Here is a 19,220-nt window from a genome sequence, read left to right as displayed (position 1 = left end):
CCCCTTCACTTACTCATTACTATTTTGTAACTCTTAGGGTGTGAAAAATGCCATACATAAATTTATTTGTCCAAAGGCTAGCTGAAGTTGAGAGTTGACTTTGTCTTGCCTACTTAAAGTTAAGAAGTAGACAGCTGGTGAAATCCTGACCCAGATGAAGATAATGGTTGTTCTGCTGTTGACATCAAGAGACAACATTTTCTTTCACCAGGCTTTAGCACAGGAAGGGACATCTGTGTAAGGGACAGAGTACAGATGAACTTGCTGAGATGCGATGTCTACTGGTAACAAGCAATATAATCAGCCCAACAGCCAACGCTACCAACTGTCCTCTCTGTCTAGAGAGAAAGAAGAGGAATTGGGGTTTCTTTTTTTAGGAGTTTTTTAGGTTTACATAACCAGTCTAATTCTTCACTACTTTTGTTCAGTTGGTACATACAGGCTTACCGGTCCTCATTTTTCCGTGTCTCCACTTCATTTTTTCTCGTTAAAGCCAATTACAGACAAAATTAATACATGCATGGCTTTGGTAGTCCTACATGCTCTATTAAATGGAAGCAGTGATGAATGATCCACAGCTTGTTTGCAGGACCATATAAACATACAGTGTTCCTGTTTCTCTTTGTTTGCCAGAAATTTTCAGGACTGGTCCTTCAGTCTAAAAAAGCAAAAGCACCTGGAAGAGCTTTAACTTCTGTCTAGTCCACTGTGCAGCTGAAACAGATGTTAAATTGCCCTCCACAGGAAGGTTTTTGTAAGATAGACTGATCTTTAATGCCCCCTTCTCTCAGAGGGAATGCACTGACATCAGGCTGATGGGAGAGGGTGCCTGCAGCAGTGCCTTTCTGCACAAGCACCTCTTGCTTCCTTCTTAGGAAGTTCAAAAACAAAGCCAGGCCTCTTGAATTGAGGCCTCTAGACTGATATTTTGTTCTTTCTGTACTAAGTGACACATCTACTTGGTTTCCTTTTGTCCAATCCAATAGCAGCTGAGGAAAATAGGAAGTTCCTAAAAGCTAATGTTATGACTGAAAAGAATTTTTTTTTTTTTTTTTTAGAGAGAGACTTTTTTAAAAGGGAAAAAAAAAAAATCATTTTTCAGTCAAGAAGTAGGTGAAGTTCATCCTCTGATCCTCTTCACTTTACAGAGAACATACCGAGATATAAAATCTTTCATAAGCATTTCATCTGTATTTCTCTTCCTCTTAAGTACCCATTCTCCTCCCACTTTTCTTTATAGACAGATAAAAAATATTCTTAAAGATGTTAGACATAATAATAATGCAATATCTGTGTTGTTTTGGAAAAGTGTGCTTTAAAACTGATGGAGGTGATACTAAATATACAGCAGTATGATGCTATCACAGTAGTCAATCCTACAAGCCAAATTTATTTGCTATTTATGAAGCTCTGACCTGCGCCCAGAAACAATTTTCTTTCTAAGACTACATGTACCTGTTCAAGACCACTTAAGAAATCTGTCATACACTCAAATAATTCTTAGTATGCAGTAAAGTTACAGCTCTATGTAGGTGTATTGCAAGTATTCAAAGGGCTACATAAATGCCTGTACACAAGTTTGGCTTCCTCCAGCAGAAACTTTTGCAGTGCTCCCAGGCACTCCTCAGAGGCACTCCAGGCTGTTTTACTGCTACACTTTGTAGTGGGGGGAGATTCCCAGGAGAATTTCGATTGTGCTTGGCTAAACCCCTCTGCCATCTCTCCTGCCATTTACTCCTACTAAGGTATGCTGGTTGTAAACTCTCCGCATAGGGGCTGGATAGCTGTGTCAGTAATAGAAGCCTAAATGGTTGGTGTAACTTCAGAGCAGCTGTATATTCAGGGTGCAGAGATTTTCATCATCTTTTTCTGATTCTTCAAAGTGCATTGCCTGGAGAGAGCTGAGTGCTAACATGCTGTAGGCACACACTTTTTTATAAAACCTTTTTTTAGGGTTTATGGTGATATTTTTGTTATAGTTCTCACTCTAGTGATACACCCAGAAAAGAACACTATACAAATATGCAAGGTCCTTCTACCCTTGTACACTGATTTTACCTTATATTTTATGGTTTCTGTTTAAATTTGACAAAAAAAGTAAAGGCGGGGCAGAAGAATTGCAATCTGTTGAAAGAGTAGCTATTCATTTTCCGTATAATATATTCAGATACTACCAAGGGACTTATCCATGAACTGGCGACCAAAATCTGAATGTGGTAGGACTCTGCATTTATTCAAGAAGAGTAAAAGAAGGGGGTGGATTCCTGTTTTTAAAACTAACTGGTTTATATTTGAACTAACCCAAAAAGAGGTTGGATATTACTACTGTGTTATAACAATATAGCAATATCAATGCTAAGGACTCCTGCAAGGAAGGTCCCGTTAGTTGCTGTGCGTGGTATACAGCCTGCCTTGTGCATTAGACCTCCCAGAAAGCACAGATTACTTCCACTTAAACTGAGGAGCTGATTAGCCCTCCCACCCCCTCTGAGAGTGTGCAGGAGAAGAAATGGCTGTTTTCACACTCCACTTAGAAAAGAAGTTTGATCCAATGTATGTTAATGCTAAAGAATCTGGTTACTATGCATTGCAAATTTGATTCCTATGGACAGCTACATAAAGGAATATCCTAAAATGAGACCAATATACAGTCCTTAACAAATGCTGAGGTGGATAGGATGAGGTGGGCAACTGAGAGCACGGCAAGTTGCTAATCATATCCTTCAAGTAAGTTATTTACATGCCAACCCTGTAGTTATAGTCTCACTCATACAGTATAGGTCTCTGAGGGGAAAGAACAGAAATAATTTGTGTTTTGCACCACTTGGCATCTCAGTATAATCAAAGCCCCAGATCCAGGTGAGTATGCTACTGAATTGTAAGGTATTCTTAGCCTTTCCTAAAAGCATCCATTCACACATATCAACTTTGCAGTCCTTGTTCTGCTGCTTTAGCTCTGCTGCTAAGCTACAGGGAAAATCAAAAGCTCAATTCAAACCAGATGTGATCATAAATGGCAGTGATAGCAGGATTTTTGTGAAACGTTCAACAATGGGATTAGAAGAAAAGACTGAATTTGGTAAGTGCTGCTGAGAGGCAAACTACTTGGGTTCCAAATAAGAGGCAAGGGTCAGAATTCTGTCATGATGCATGTAGACTGGAAAGTAGATGCTAATCTGTCGTTTTCAGATGTTTCTGAAAAGCCTGGCTTCCTAAAATTGGTGTTTACTCATTTTGACTGTGGTGTTTTATTCTGCATGTGTGCTGGTGATAATTTATATGTCTTTATATGAAATCAGGACAACCTGTCTGAGTCCTAGGGGTAAGGGAGCTCTTTCAGTATCTGTGGGAGATTAGAGAAAATTGTTATTGGCTCAAAACAACTGAAGTGTGTGTGAGGGGGGTGGCCCAGAGCAAGTTCTCTGAAGGTGGGCTGATGCACTGCTCACTGCCCACCCACTGGAGCCCAGCGTGGCTGTCAGTCACTGGCACAGGGACAGCAGTGTCCCACAGCCCACGCTGGAGCCTCAGGCTAGCTTCAGAGTGGCCAGATGACTGGAAGCCCCACCTGGGGGCCAATGGCCACAGGAGGCCAGAGCAGATAAAATCCACTGCCCTGAGAAACACATGGTCACACGTGCCTGTTGTCTTTGGATTTTATGGCAGCTGACAGGAAGCTGGATCCAAGACAATAGCTGAATCTTTCTTCACTTTGTCTCTTTTTTTCTCTTCATCTTTCTTCTTGAAATCTGGGTAATTTAAAATTGGATGGGTTGGAGTTTGCCAAGTCAATGCTTTGTTAAATGCTTCATTTTGATTGAATGTTGGCTTTAAATTTTGCCAAGTTCCTGTCCTTCTATTTTGCCAGTAAATTTTGGTTTTTAACCTCTTGGGAATTTTGTCTGTTTTCCTTTGCATCACCTCAGGGAAAATGTACCTTAAGCCTCTTTTAAATAAATTCACCAAGTGAGGACCAGGGCTTTATGGTATGTTTTTGTTTTCAGTGTGCTCCCTGAGATTTAAGCACCTATTTAAACTTGCCTTTAATTATGGTTTTTAATGTCTTTCTGATTAGAAGTTTGACTCTTATCTGGCCCATTTCAGTTTTACTCTGCACTACCCTTTACAACTGGTAGTTTGTACAACTTGTACTGCCTTGCACGACCATGTGCCAGGCCATGAAGCTGAAACTGTTGGTTCCAGGACCCAGCCTTGACATCAGTCGCTCAGTTTAATGACAACTTAGTAAAGTGTGCATGACAAATGTATCTATTCAGCAAGTTTAACTCGAAGAGGGCTAGAGGCAGAAATTATACATTATCCCTTATTTTTGTTGATGCTCAACTTTTGTTTTACCCCTACAGCATTTTTTCACTGACTTTTTCTCCTGATGACTATGTGTAATGACCATAACTCTCTCATAATCGCAGGACTATTGATAACTTGCAATATTTTTTTGTTATTTTTATAAACCTCAAGTCTTCCAGATGTCATTTTTCCCCAGGCTTGCAAGTTATGATATGTACCATGTAAGTGAATAACCAAGAAGCAGGAGTACCACAGCTTGGGCACGTGACCTTAGAGTGACCTTAGGGACTGACTGTATTTTCAGTCTCTTTTTGAATTGCCCCAATGCATTCAAAATAGTAATACAGTTGTGCTCAAATCAGAAGGGGTTCAGAGCCTAGATAAACATAATCTGTCACAGGACCACTGCCAAACAACTTAATTCCTGTAAGACTGCAACTTTGTACTATTCCCCAGGCTGCTTCTCTACACTGAGAAGCCTCAGCAACAGTAACTTGGGCTCCAGAAGAGTCTCTGCTTCTGGCACTAGGCACTGCTGCCAGGCTCAAAGAGGAGACACTTCCTCACAGGAAACTGAAGTCCTGTCAATTGCCCCCCATTTTTCCAGTTCTTCAAAGAATGCTTTATGTTCTCAGTATCTTGCTGTAAGTTGGGTTCTTGTCCTATTTTTAACAGCTAGAAATGCAAGGGATTTTTCCACCCTACAGAGCACCTAGGGAAACTTGTCCTCCCTGCCCTGTAGCCCCAAAGACCAAAGACAGCAGCAATGGTTAGAGCTCTGAAACATTTTCTGGCCCAAAAGTGCACTTCAGAAATACCTGGGATAGTCACGACTCACCACGACATATCCTGCAGCCTTTGACTAAGACTCCATCTCTCTCTGTTGCTGAGTATGTTCAGAAAGTCCCCCCCTTTGAAATACAAAAGGTCATTGAACTGTACCAAACCTGTAGGCTCTGCGAGTTCAGTACGAGTTTGGACTTTCAGACAGAGCAGGCAAACTTGAATTTTGCTTTCATGAGTGTATGGGACAGGGACCACTCTGCTGCTGCTCTCGGATGAGAATGGGGAGGCAGGGGCTTAGAGAGGAGCAGGGCTGGGATGGAAGGTGGCTGTGAGAGGTCCTGGGAAATCTAGTCCTACTTCTTCTTCCAAGGCTGAATGAGGAAAGGATGTGGGAAGGGGAGTTTAGTGTTGCTACGGAGCGTAACAACAGCCCGTTGCGCAGACCCTGAGCCTTTCCTTGGCACTGGAGGGGATGCCAGCCCCTGTGCACATTGCAAAGACAATGCAGGCAGTGAATGGCAGGCTGCTTCGCCACTCCAGCAGTCTGTTGTCTGGAGAGCTGTCCTAACCTGATACCCAGAGGTGTGATGTCCCACTGTGGACAGAGCCACTGTTCGCAAGATGAACCAAAGCTCAGCTCCAGCTGTGCCTGAACAGCCTGGGATCTGTTCAGACCTGCTAAAGTTTCCAAATTTGAATGTGCATCTCAGAAAAGTGTGTCTAGCAGATAAAAGAGTTTGTAATTTAACAACTGTGGTACTCTCCAGTGGTTTCTTTCTTTTTATATTTTTAAGAGTGTTTCTTACAAACAAGACTGATCTCTCTGTTGATTGATCAGTTCACTGGATTCTGTCCCTTAGCAGATGTGTTTTGAAACATGAAGTAATTCATGGGACATTTGTCATAGGGTGTCGCTGGAGCAGACAGAACTGGAGAACTTTTGCTCCTCCTCTGTGGTGGAAATATTTCCAATGAAAGATGTATTTACCTGTTTGCCAAAGCTTCTCTCTTCTTGTCTTCTCCCAGACTTGGAGTGGAGCCATGCTCAGGGCCAGATGTCTGAGTCTGCAGGCCTACTTTCAATTTCAACAGCAGTCAGTACTCACCTTCATTAATAATTCAGGTTTTTTCTTCTGTTAGGAAAACAAGAACTTTTTCTCACCATTCCTTGAAAGATATTTTAGTCAATTTTATCAATCTTTTCATATTCTTCTAGGTGACAATACTGTCTCTGGTTGGCTTCTGAAGGTTTTTTACTCTATAGCTTTCACTTTGAGGACCCTTTAAATAATATATTATGCAATGTGATCATCCTTATTGAGTGTCTGCTTTCTCCCCCCCACATCCTCTCTTGAGACACAAATGTGTTTGGGAAGCTTCTTATTTATGAAGGATGGGTCTTGTTCTGCTCTGAAGTAAAACAAAAGGTTCTCTTACATTTTAAGGGGGTGTATTTTAGGTTTACTTGAATTACTAGGTAATTGTGTTCTGAAAGACCAAGTTTGAGATGTACCTTTTATTTGGCTTGGAAACAAGTTTGGGGTTTTTTGTGGTTTTTTTTGGTTGGGGTTTCTTTTTTGTTGAATTTTTTGCTGTTGTTTTTGTTTTTGCCTTTTTGTAAGTTCATTTTGGAATAAATATGTTCCCCAGTTTCAGACTGGCCCTTCATAAAATTTAATGTGACAGCTTTGTAAGGCACAAAGACAGATTTTTCTGCTGTGGCATCCCCAATCCTTAATAATTTATGGAGACTTGTCCTGCAGTTTGGCTTTCTTTGACATTCTGTGATTTTAAGCTGGATGAATGAAAAAATCTTAGGAGCCCAAGAAGAATTAGTTCCAAGGTAAGCATACTGTCCAGATGCATAAAATGTCTGGATATTATTTCATTGAAGGCTCACATTCAGCTGACCTAACTCAGGATGACATACTGGCCCTTCTTTCTCACTGAAATCTTGTTCCCAAGAACCTGATTCCTTTCATTTTAAAAAGTCTCTGGCATGGTCACTGAGAAAGCTCTAAAAGCTGAATGTCGCTGGTGTAGTAGCGGCACCGGGGCGCTCTGCCTGCTGGCATTTTTGGGAGCCTGAGAGAATGGCTTTGCAAAGGGTGAGTGCTCCATTCACCACAGTGCCCTGTCACGGTGTTATAAATACCAGCCTCCTAATGGGCTCCTTTTTTGAGTGTATGGAAAAGGCCTGGTAGGGAAAATCCTGCCCTTCTGCAGAGATGGCTGACAGCGGCAGCACTACGGAAATGCTTTTCCTGATTATCACAGTGAGAAGTGACTATTCCACACTTGGAAACAATCAGATCTTTTTCCTCTCCCATCATTTCTAGTTGATATCCATGCCTTAAAGCAGATGATTTAGCTATCCATCCTGAAATGAACAAGCTTTCTCTGTGGAATGACATTCACTTGCGCGATTTCTCTTAGTCCAGACTGCAAGGTCATCCATTTCTGCCAATACAAGTGTCTAACCCTATCACATCTCCGAAATGCCTCCCAACTTCATAGGATTGCTAAGTTCACCAGCATGCTCCAAGCACTAACAAGAGCATTATGTAAGACGAGACCAAAAGACCAACTGCTGACAAGCTGCACACCGTTTTTATCTTCCAGCTTCATACCCTTTTTCAAGGCCCATTTTCTTTAGCCCATTTCCTGCAGCTCATGCTTCTCACAGGTATTCCCTATCTTTTCCAGTTTAATAACTACCTATGTGGTAGTAATTTAAATATTTTCTGATGTTAGATCAACCATATCTTTCCCTGTGTGAATACTAATAATCTCAGCAGAGAAGAAAATCAGTCTAATCTGATCTAACACTGGAAAATTCATATTCTGTCCTGTTTGTTATGCCTAATTTCTTCTATGTTTGTAACAATTCTTTCCTTTAAAATCCACTTCAGTTTTGGTGAAAGCAACAGTGAAATTCCTGCCAATATATTTTATGGTACCTATATTAGATTAAAGGCATTGTGTTCGCTGTTCTCCAGTCAGATAACACTGCTGGCTCTCACTTCCCATGTAAATGTGGTGTACTGCCCATTGCTTTCCCCAAAACTCTGGGATGTGAATTGTGCTGTCGCTTCATCCCAAGTGCATCAACTTTTTCAAGTATTTCACTTGTACCTGGCTTGACGGTATTTCATGTGTATACACCAAGTGTGCCATTCTTGCTTTTTCTTAAGGCAAATTTGAAGCAGTTCTTAGTGGGTTTTGGGACCATAGTTGAAATGTGCTGTAAGGGCTCAAGAAAGCAGCTCCCTGCTATAGCACTGAGTCAGCTGAAGGGAGGACTCCCACCTGGTGGTTTTCAATAGCATGTCTTGGGGAGGAATCCCAGAGGAAACCAAATTCAGTGAGAATTCGCTGAAAGCCTTTACAGGTGGAGGAGGTTCTTTTTCTCAGCTCCAAGCTGAATGAAGGCACTGAACACAAAACCTGGCATCAGCTGCTGCTCTTAGCAGCTGTAAAGGCATATCTGTGGCAAACATCGGCAGGCAACTAGAGCCAATGTGCTGACCTTTCCCAGCCTTAAAAATAGGAAGGCGATAAAGAAGGAAAAAGTCACTTTGTTTTAAAGAAGAAAAGCATCTATATAGCGTCTGTTGGGGGGTGTGCCACTGTGTCTTTGTGCCAATCTTAATGACAGACAGCAGATGCATCTGGGCCAGTAGAAATGAGTCTGCAGTTCAATTTCTTTGCACAGTTGCAAAAACAAAAGCTGAAATCTGTTCCAGCATATAACCAGCAGGGACTGTATCTTTTGTGGTGCTCTGAAGTCCCAGTAATACAGGCTCAGTTCTGGGCAAAGATCTGCAGTGTTTCAGAGTGAAAAGCCTAATGTGAATATGGCAGGGTACCTTGAGAAGCTGTAAAACCTTCTTCAGATGGAATAGATACAGAAATTGAGCTTTTAGACTACCTGTGATCTACTTAAAGTTATCAATGTAAATTTCTTTCTACAAATAGAAGTTAGGGATTTTTTTTGACCAATGTCTTGGGGTAGAAGGATGTGGGGAGCAAGGCATCCTCCTATGAGGGCAAGAGTGGGCTCCTTTCTAATCAAAATGAGCACCAGCAATGTGAATTCTCTTTCTTGATACTGCAAACACAACCAAACAACCTCCAGGCTCCTCCTGCAAACCTCTTCTTTGCAGAAGCAAAAAGCTTCAGTGTCATCATAGCATGATATACAAGACAATAAGCACAGATTGCTCTGTTCTGCTGTGTCCCTTGCCTGAGGGGATCGTGTTGCAATTGTTTAAGAGCCTAATTGCAGTACTAAAATGTAATTCAGGGTGGGCAGTGAAGACTGACTTTATTATAAAAAAATGAATTAAAAACAGAATGGATAAAAAACCAAACAGTAGCACAGAGTCCAGGAAGTGGGCCAAAGTGGTGAAGGGTTGCACCTTACTTCTCTAATACTGGGAGACTGATTTATAAGACTACTGCTCTGAATAAAACGTGGTTCCCCATGGAGAGCTTTGATTTTACTAAATAAGAGTTGCCCTTTTTATTTTAACCTGGATCTAGAATATGAGAGGAAAAGGAAAGCGTGTACATTCTTCCATGGGCAGACATCTGAATAGCAACAATTCAGTGATTTCAGTGCATTCAAAGACTGTCAGCCATCACCTTGAAAAAAAATTGTTCCAATTGCTCCCAAAGCAGTATGGCCACCTTTGGGGCCTGCAGAACACAAAATTATTATTTTAGAGTTGAGTTTAAAAATCATGATTCAGAATAGATGCTAAATAAGAAAACGCTAGCAAAGTGACCTTTTTGTTAGATGTTATGAGAGCTTATGCTGCTTGACTGAGAAGACTGGACAGTTAGAACACTCTTTCATCAGAGAAAACTTAAAAAAAATTAATGGAAGTGGCAAAAGACTGCATTCCTGCATGGAATATGAGCACGAGAACAAATTTGCGAAGGAGTGATCAGTGGTATAAGATTGTTAGGGGCTTTCTGAATTTGGGGGAAACATATTCAGTAGACTTGAAATTTCTAGCCAAACTGAACTCTGATAGGATAGAGAAACATTTTTTGCTACTTTTCTGCAGGTGTTTAATACATCAGTGCTTAATAAGCTAGAGAAACCTCACCTACACTTTTACCCATGAGGTCTTGTCTTTGTGACTGTGAAAGTAAAATAATCCACAAGAGGCAATACTTTAGGTGTAAATACAAGATTTGTGTCGCAACAATTATGCACACAGAGCAGGAGGGGTGAGCAGAATGCCTACTGACATTCCAGCTTGTCCAGAGGAAAATTTTCCTTGATAAGACAGAGCTACTTCATTGTTAGTTTCAAGTCGTATTGCAGTATTCAAAATCTCAAACATGTTGACTTTCCCCTGTCTGATACATTTTGTTAATATTTCTTCTCCTAATGTTCTGTGTGGCTCATTCTTTCTGAGGCCTTCTTTTAACTTGTCATCAGTGTTTCTGCTGAATAGTGATCAAGTAAGGCAGAAACATTTTGTTGGAGATACATGGAAAATGTATTTTTTTTTTTCCCATTGTGTGGTAAAAGGAGCACTTGGCTCATTCTGGTCCATAGCACCTCAGAAGGCAACCTGCCAATATTAGGTCTCTTTCATGTGCTACAATAAACAGCAGCTCCAGTAGAAATACTGTTATCTCACCTTTCAAGAAGCCCTGAGCTTTCTAGTCTATACTGTGTTTTTAGAGTCCAGTATGAAAACTCCAAAACTTGCATCAAAACTCAGCTATTATCAGCAATTCTTCTCAGTCATAAAGCACAGTTCTTTGCAGAAACACATTGCAGCAGACTTGGTCAAGCTTCACTGAAATTCATTCCAGTCTTTTCATCAAGCTGTGGCTCCTGGTGAATCATAGCTGAACTGTGGAGCTGTGCTGGGACTGCCAGGCACAGAAAGGACAGCTTTGGGGATGCAGTGTTTTATCTGTTACTGAGCATGTGCTGCAATTGACTCTAAAAATTAATTGAAAAATGTTATTTCCTAATACACTAAAGGAAGATATGTCAACAGTTACTTGAACAAACTCAGGAGAGATTTCTGATGAGATTTGTCCCAAGCAGCCCCCATTTGGAGGCAGATGTGGAAAGGGGTTTTCAAGCCCTGAGCAAGTCCAGATGGCAAGGCAGTGTCATTCATGGCAAACTGCTGCTTTGTTGGCTGAGCCTCTGTTTGAAGATTAGCTGGGAAAGGATGCACTTGCAGGTGCTTCTTATATCAGCCTTATAAAGGCAGACTGTCACAGCTGCGGAGACATATCTGGCTTGACATTCACAGGAAAATTACGGCTGGATTTGTTTTCTTGACTTGCAGTAACCCAGATCACTTGTGCAAGGTGGGTGAGTGTACACAGGGGCAAAGTGACACTGTGTGCATAAATGTAGGAGATTTGTTTTCTGAGTATACAAATACAGGATGCTGATGAGTGCTTGAAGGGGAAGGTACTATTTGTTATTCACATTTGAACTTGTTAGTTATTAGACTTTTTATTTTTTAAAAGGCATGTAATTTTTCTCTAGAGTCTGTGAGCTGCTCAGTGTCATTAGGATGCCTATAACCCTGGCATTAAAATGACATCTTTTATCTCCAGCTGTTTGATTCTGCAAAAAATGCATTTACCCTAATGTGATGCTGTTTCCAAAATCCGGGGCTGCATTATAAAACATATTCATAAATATTAAGTTTCATAAAATAAAGTGTTCCCCTTGACACTATCAGGATTTCAAAAGAGTTTAGTAACTTTTTCATTCTGAGCAAAACAGAAGTGTAGCTCTGTTGTTAAAGCCAGATAATAATTGACCTATATTTCACACACCTTCATTTCCAAAAGTTGACAAAGGCAATGTGCTCTTGAAGCTGATAGGAGCTGGTACTCAAATAAGGTTTAAACTTTTTGTGGTGGTCCTTGTTCCAGAGGTTTTGAAGATCAAATAACACTGATAAAAATGCACATTGAAAGAGATAATGTGATGAGCTGCAATTTTAAAGAGGAAGAAGAAATTCTGGTATTTATTACTGACAGATCATGAGATGCTGTCCTAGTTAAGGTCCACAAGTAAGCAAACAAACAAAAGCCTTCACTTTTACTTAGCCAAGACATGATCTACCTAAAACAACAGGGAAACTGTAAGATTTCAGAATCTTTGTTGGTAGTAAGAGCAGAGAGAGAAAATCAGCAATGCTCACTGAACAAAATATGGTGAAATCTTAAAAAACACCCACTGTCTAGCAGTGGTCCAGAAATTAATCTACCTTACTTCTATGGCCTGTAGGGCTCAAATTTTAACCTGATCTAAAGATTTTGGATACGTATCCAAATACTTGCAAGTTTATCTCAAATATAAATAAGATTGAGCTCAAGTTTTCATTTTTACATTGTTCCTTTTTGTCTCTGATTCAATCCAGCTTAGATTTTTCAGAATAGTAATAGTCTCCACCCTTTACAAATATCCTATTTTCTTGAAAATGGCATTGGTTTCAGGTGGTGTTATGATCTTGAGATTGGTTACCCACATATATAGTTAAAATATAATAGAGTAAAGAAGATCACCTGCATCCCAAACAATATCCACGCTCTCCTGATGGTGTGTCTAGCTGCAGAACGGAACTCAGCATATGTGAGGATGGGCTCTCTCCTAAGGTCGGTGCTCCCTGACAGCCTGGGGGAAAAAACCCAACTGCAGAGTCGTGTCAAGCAAACAACAGCCTACGCTGTTAATTGCTGTTTCAGCTAGCTGGGGGTAAAAGTCTTGTTTTACAGAATGAATCAGACCTCCAGTGATTTGCTGGTGAGCTCCTCTCTCAAGGTAGCACAGTCTGTCCATGGGGTCTGGGTGATTATTTGTGTAAATAAGGTATGGCAGTGAAATCTCTAAAGACATAAATTGAACCAGGACTTCTACAGCCTTAAAAGCAATTACAGGTAGGAACTGGAGAAATGTCAACAATAAGGAATCATAGAAACAACGTTCTTGATCAAATCACATTCTACATTTTGTGTTTTTCTATCTGGTGTAATTGCACTATGTCATGAATTTCAGCTTGTGCTGAAAAAGGAGAACAGACCTTGGGGTCCGTTGTTAGAGAAAATTTTGCATTTCCATTTAATATATTTATCTTCAAATGAAGGTTTTATGGAAAGTAAGTCTTGATTTGAAAACTTTTTCCATCCAAAGTCATTAAAACCCCTGCCATTCAATAAACTCAGATTTGTTTGCGTTGAGGTTTTTGAGTCAGTTTTAGTAACTAAGTAAAAATCAGACATTTTTAAGTTGCATTTTTTTTAAATTTCAACTTTTTAATTAGTCTAGTTTGTTTTCTAAAGCTTTCTACCCTTTCCTCACCACAACCCAAACTCCTTCCCCTACTAAGTATTCCAGTCTAAGACTAAAACAAAGAGCCACTAATTAAGGCAACAAATAAGGAAGAACAAGAATAAAAAGGATAGTCAAGGAGAGAAATTTTATTTTAATATTCAGCCATGACAGATAATTTAATCAAACATGTGGGTAAAACCTAATGGCAAGTTGAGTCTCGAATGCAAATACACTGGGAGTTTGCTTTGCCAGCCTGTTTTCTCTCATTAGGCACTTCCTGCTTGAAAATGGAGCAATTCCTATTCATCAAAGAGAATAGCTATATTCTTGCTTAGGAGTACACATTCATTTTGGATCCATGATAAGTTGTGAATACTCCAAATCTTTTTTTTTTTTTTTCTTTAAAAATGCATGTTTCAAAGCTTGTTTTATTACCAGGAAAAGGCTTTCAGGTTATTTTTCATTTCAAAAAAAGGGAAAATATTTTATATTCAGAATTGACTGTAACTGACTGTTCTCTAGCAAACTTTCTGAGGACATCTGCAGACATTCAGTGCATCGACATAATACGAAAAAAAAAAAAGGAAGCTGGGAATTTAAATTAGATCCAATTCAGAGATGCATGTGTGTATATTGAACGGTCACGTACTCATATTTTGGTGTGAACAGGTGAATGGTTAGTTAAGGGTTACTGAAAGCATGATTGATACAGATCCAGAGTTACGTAAAAGAACATTAAGCTGTGGCCCAGAGGACCCTTTAGTCACAGATGTAAATCTGGTCTGCATTCAGAGCTTAAGGGGTAACAGAAAGCCTGAGCACTGTGTCCTCTGCTCCTTGGTGAGGGCTTCTCCTGCCTCACCTCAGCACTTCATCATTCAGTTGAAGTGGAGGAAAGTGGCTGTTCTTCCAAATCCAGCCATATTCCAGGCGTTATCAGGGCAAATCCATGAAAGCATCACAACTGATAGCAGATCACAATGTCTGCTGAAAAGACTGGATTTCCTGACAAGAATTTTCTCACCCTTGGAAAAGGCCATATTCTATAGGAAAAATATAAGCCTTTTTCCAGAAAAATCTGTGGTGTTGTTTTTCAATTGTCTTTCTCAGTCCAGCAAGATCTCAGCTCTGACTTACTTTCAGTTCTGCTTTAATGCTTGGAAGAATCTTGATGCTTGAAAGTCTTGAATTCCTGAATCTTGAATCCTCGAAACTCTTTGATCTCTTAGAAGGACACACTTCCCAGACAACAACATCAGAATAAAACTGGGAAAACAGGTTGTCATCAAGCTGTTCTGGGTAAATGTTTTTTCACCAGGCCATTCATAACAGGAGACTGTGTTTCTGAAGCAGCCCACCAGTCACATCTCTGAGCTTCTACCTCTGCACTCTGCATCTGACACAAATATAAATGAGAGAATGTTTCTTAGGAGTACTTTGGCTGAAATAATCCTCTCCAGTCTCACACTGTGTCGTGCCTTTCATAAGATTAACTCATAGGAAATGAGTTCTACTTTTCCCCCTAGCTTCAGTGGGAAAATTCCGCTCAGTTTTGGGTTGGCTTAAGTCTGTGAGCACTCACTGCAAAAAAAAAAAAAAAAAAAAAAAAAAAAAAAAAAAAAAAAGTATTACTTACTCAGATAGAGTTTCTCTTCAAACAGGTGTTGCATCTTTCCCCCTTGCTGACACGTGGAAATCTGTGTGTGTCTCAGCAAGTGCAGGGGGCTTCCTATTCCTTTGCTGTCCTGGTGGTTTGGTGGTAACTGCAATGCTGCTCTGTGTAAGATCCTGATGGGAGTAAAGGACACTGGTTTCTCTGACACTGAATTGTAATGTACAGCAGAAAAAAAAAGTTTGTAAGGGTAAGGATAGTACAAATTTCTGTTCTGGTCCCTAAACTCTTATGAGGCCATTTATAGCACATCCAAGATCAGGAGCCAGCAGTAACGTGGTCCCTGCCGAGCCTCTTGAGTCAGCAGGATGTGATTCTTCTCTGGCAAATGATGTCAACAGCATCTGACTGTCCAGAGAAGGATGTTGTGCCAGAGCAGCCCTGAGAGTGGCCCTGCTGAGCCAGAGGAGGAGTCCTTTCTTGCAGTGTGGCCAGGGCTGCCCTGCCTGGGCTGTGCCCATGGGGTGGTGCAGCCAAGCATGTACCATGTCTGGGGGTCAGATGCCACCACACCTCAAGAGCTGCTTTCTAAAGCTGTGTGTCTGAAGAGGAGAGTTGCTTTGCTATTAGCTACTCTGTCACCTGCCAGACTGAAGTGGTGTCATGAGCTCTGGCTTATTTAATTTTATTTTAATGCCTTGCCAGTGTGGGTCTCCTGCTGCTCCCCAACTGGAACTCACAGGAGGGTTGGCCAGTGACAAATATCCAGTAAAGGCTTACCAATATTTGTCTCACAGTATTAGCAAGGGGAATGGCTTTCTGCTGTCTCATGCTCATAGGTCATGCCCTATCTCCAGAAAACTGCCAAAAGGAGAAATTGTGAAGATGTTAAGGAAAGAGGAGAGAATTAATGAGTTGTGAATCAGTGATAAATCTCTGGAGAGGTACAAGCTTCCTCTAAGTCATCTTCTCTAGGTACTCAGCTGTTCTGTCTTATTTCTGGCATCATCCAGCTTCAAAAGTTTCCAATGGCTTTTAAAATTCTCTTGCAGAAATTGTTTCTAATATTTCTGGACTACTGGCTCCCTGCCTTCTGCTCTGCTGAGTTGACTGCAGAAAAAATTGCTTCTCCAGGCGGTGACCGACAGCCCCCTGCCCCAGGAGCAGCGGTGCCTCAGAGCTGGTCTATGTCACTTGGCAGGGAATGTCATGCCTTCCAGGTCCTGCTGCTCCTCCACGTGTACAGGCAGCATAGCTGAAGAGGAAACTTTCTTCATGTCTCAGTGCACAGGCAGCACACGATGCCAAATTAGCGAGCCTTGGTGTCAGCATTGTCAAAACACTTATGAAAAGGATAAAGTTTAAATAGGCTGCTGATCCCGCTGTTACGAATGGATGTGGGGGTTTAGGTACGTCCTTGCCTTTTGCCCAGGCCTCTGGCAGCAGGCAGTAGCTTCATTGAGGCGGCCAGCACCCCAAAACCCACTCTCGTTTGCAAGTTCTTTAATTATGGCTGATTTCGTCTATTATAGAATGAATCCTTTATTTCCTAGACAGAAAACTAATAGATATAAGAGTTCAAGTAGAGAAACTACTAGCAGGTATATACAGCATATATAGGTATATACAGGTATATACCTATTAATATTACAGCTAGCAAAGAAATAATACACTGAATCCTAAGTTATATCTTACCATCCAGTTGTTGGTGAGGCACACATCCAGATCCTTTCCCTCAATCCCCAGGGAAGTAATCATAGATTTGCATCCGTGCTCCAGGGAGAAGTCTTGAGCACTTCTAGAGTATGTGTGTAGAAGTCTTCTGCGTCTGTGATAACTCGTGTGTCTTTTATAGTTATAAAACAGTGTCTCTTAGTCAAGAATATTTCTTTTATCTCTTCCCACATCTTTTTTCTCAAGACTAAGATGTTGATTCTTAGCTGAGGACTGAGCCCTTTTGGCACCAGACATGACCCCTTGCTGAGCCTTTCGGCCTGGCTTATCTCTTTATGCGCCAACTACCCATGATAGGGAGGAGGGGGGACAGTCCTGCCACACCCACAAAGAAAATGTCAGCATTTCTACTTGTGTAACCCTGTTAAACAAGAACAGGATGTGTCTTCTGCCCTTTGACACCTCTTACAGCACAAGTTTTGTCTCTGTAGCTGGGGTGATGTCTCTGTGTTTGAGGGACTGTAGAGTTATAATAGTCCAGATACTCAGGGCCAGAGTGTCTAGGGAAACTACAGCACATTCACAGGGACAGCAAGAGAGAAAGGAATGGCAGCATGGAAAAGCCAGCTGGCTGCTCGCTGATGTTGTTGTCAGCCACCTGCAATCACACAAAAGCTTTACTAGGGTTTAACGTAAGAAATGATAACACACAGCCATATCTGTGTAGGGCAGGGTCAGGAAACCAATCTGAGAAAGAATAATTCACCTTCTTGAAGCTTTTATTTTCTCCAGCTGCTAGCTCTCCTGCTAAAATCATAGTACAGGTGCAATGTCAGAGCTGTGTCCTCAGCATTGAACCTTGCAGCTATTATTGGGAGTGGTCCAGGGAAGATTGGATATGGGCACAACCAAGATCTGTACTTCTGTTCCTGCATGCTGTGTGCAGCCTCAGCTTTCAGACTGTGCTGTGGACAGCACAGCAGTATGGAAAGGCAGGTGCTGTGTTGAAGAGCTTAAAATTGTTATATATGCAGGAAGTGAAAAGAGGAGAGGAAAAAACAGGCTTTGTATCAGAAGTCTGCTAAAATGAAAGAGAGGTCTGATGCAGAACTGTAGGAGTGAGATCTTAATGCAAACAAGTTTTAAATATTCAAAATGTATTTAGAGGTTTTCTGCATGCCTGACTTCTTGATAAGGGGTGAGTATTTACAGTGGGAAAACCAAGATTCCTTTATGTGAGAAATCATGAATGCAGAAATGCTGGCATCCCAGATCATTGGTTTATTTCACAAATTTTCACTTGTGTACAAAGACTTGGATTAAAATTCACCGTATTCTTCAAAACATACAAGCAATTTTAAAATGGTTCTCACTGGGTTTAGCAAGGGATTGTGGGCTTTTAACTAGAGATAACAAGAAGTCAGTTTAGGTATATCAGGAAGGAAAATATTTCAGACTTGACAAACAACAACAAAATGCCTTAAACTTAAACCCACAGGACCTGAACTTTAAACTCGGATCCGACCCGAAGCAGCAAATCCAACATGTGATGTAGGATGTAAGCTGAGCCAGCAGCCTGCTGAGCTGATGCCCTGCCTGGAAGGGAGGCCAGTGGTGCTCATGTCATGTATAATACAGGTCGAGTAGGCTACAGGCTTCAAAATGAGGGGAATGCACTAACCTGGAGCAAATCAGACCACAGCACTTTGCACCAGTTTGGACTGTCAAAGTCTCACTAGAATCTTCCCATAGAGTCAGAAGCAGGTTAGCTCCCAACCACAAGTTCAGAGCCTGCTGTGTATGTGGCTTGCATGGTAAAAAGGCTGGTGACTGCTCAGCGGATGGGGAGGCAGTAGAGCAGGAAGATACTTCAATAAAATAGTTTTAAAAGAAAAATTTTCAAGTGTTAAAGTTTAAAAAATATATGAAAGTAAAAGAAGTTTGTACACAAAGTGCAACGTATTTAAAGTTCAATATAGCTCCGTGACTGTTTTTAGAACAGATCTCTCTCTTCTGTACCTGCAGAGGAACCAGTTTGCTGCCGCTGCATCAGAGTGCAGCTGGGAAGAAGAAATCACCCTTACTGGTGAGGGTGGGTGCCAGCTTGCATAGAAGCAAGGCATATGTCTTACAGCCTGTTTACATGCCCGCTTCTGGATTTGGTTGATTTTCAGAAGAGCTGCATTATGCTGGCAGGCACAGCTACAGGGCAGCCCCTATAACCTGCATACCATGGTCTGCAGGGCTCAGTGTGTGTGTGCAGGGGAGCAGAGATTTTTCCCCAGGTAAAGCACAAGGTTAGTTAAATCGAACTGTGACACAGTTATACATCTATAATGTGATCTGTTCCAGAGAGTTAGCACCCCAAGCTGCTCTGAATGCTGGTGTCACAGCCAGTGTTTACTTTACTTGTGCCTCCTACAGGCATCTTCTTTTTCAGAATTTCTGTGCCCAGTGAAAATGGTTTTTGAAAGTCTGGATCTTTTTAACACTCATAACTGAGCCCAA

General features: G+C 41.1%; 1 long non-coding RNA gene across 2 annotated transcripts in view; it reads left to right on the top strand.

The window, feature by feature from the left end:
• The window catches only part of LOC120750567 (uncharacterized), a 37,485-nt gene extending 18,485 nt beyond the window's left edge, over window positions 1-19,000 (top strand). Inside the window, exons 2-3 of one of the 2 annotated variants that reach the window (XR_009207663.1) lie at window positions 15,878-15,982; window positions 16,091-19,000. This is a non-coding gene — a long non-coding RNA (uncharacterized LOC120750567). The remainder of the gene's footprint in view (window positions 1-15,877; window positions 15,983-16,090) is intronic. The other variant, XR_005700048.1, reaches the window with a different exon arrangement.
• The last annotated feature ends 220 nt before the right edge of the window (window positions 19,001-19,220 follow it).

This window comes from Hirundo rustica, chromosome 3, assembly GCF_015227805.2.
Source record: "Hirundo rustica isolate bHirRus1 chromosome 3, bHirRus1.pri.v3, whole genome shotgun sequence".
Classification (NCBI taxonomy): Eukaryota; Metazoa; Chordata; class Aves; order Passeriformes; family Hirundinidae; genus Hirundo; species Hirundo rustica.
The sequence above is the reverse complement of the archived record's forward strand: the minus strand, read 5'-3'. Positions and strand labels throughout refer to the sequence as shown.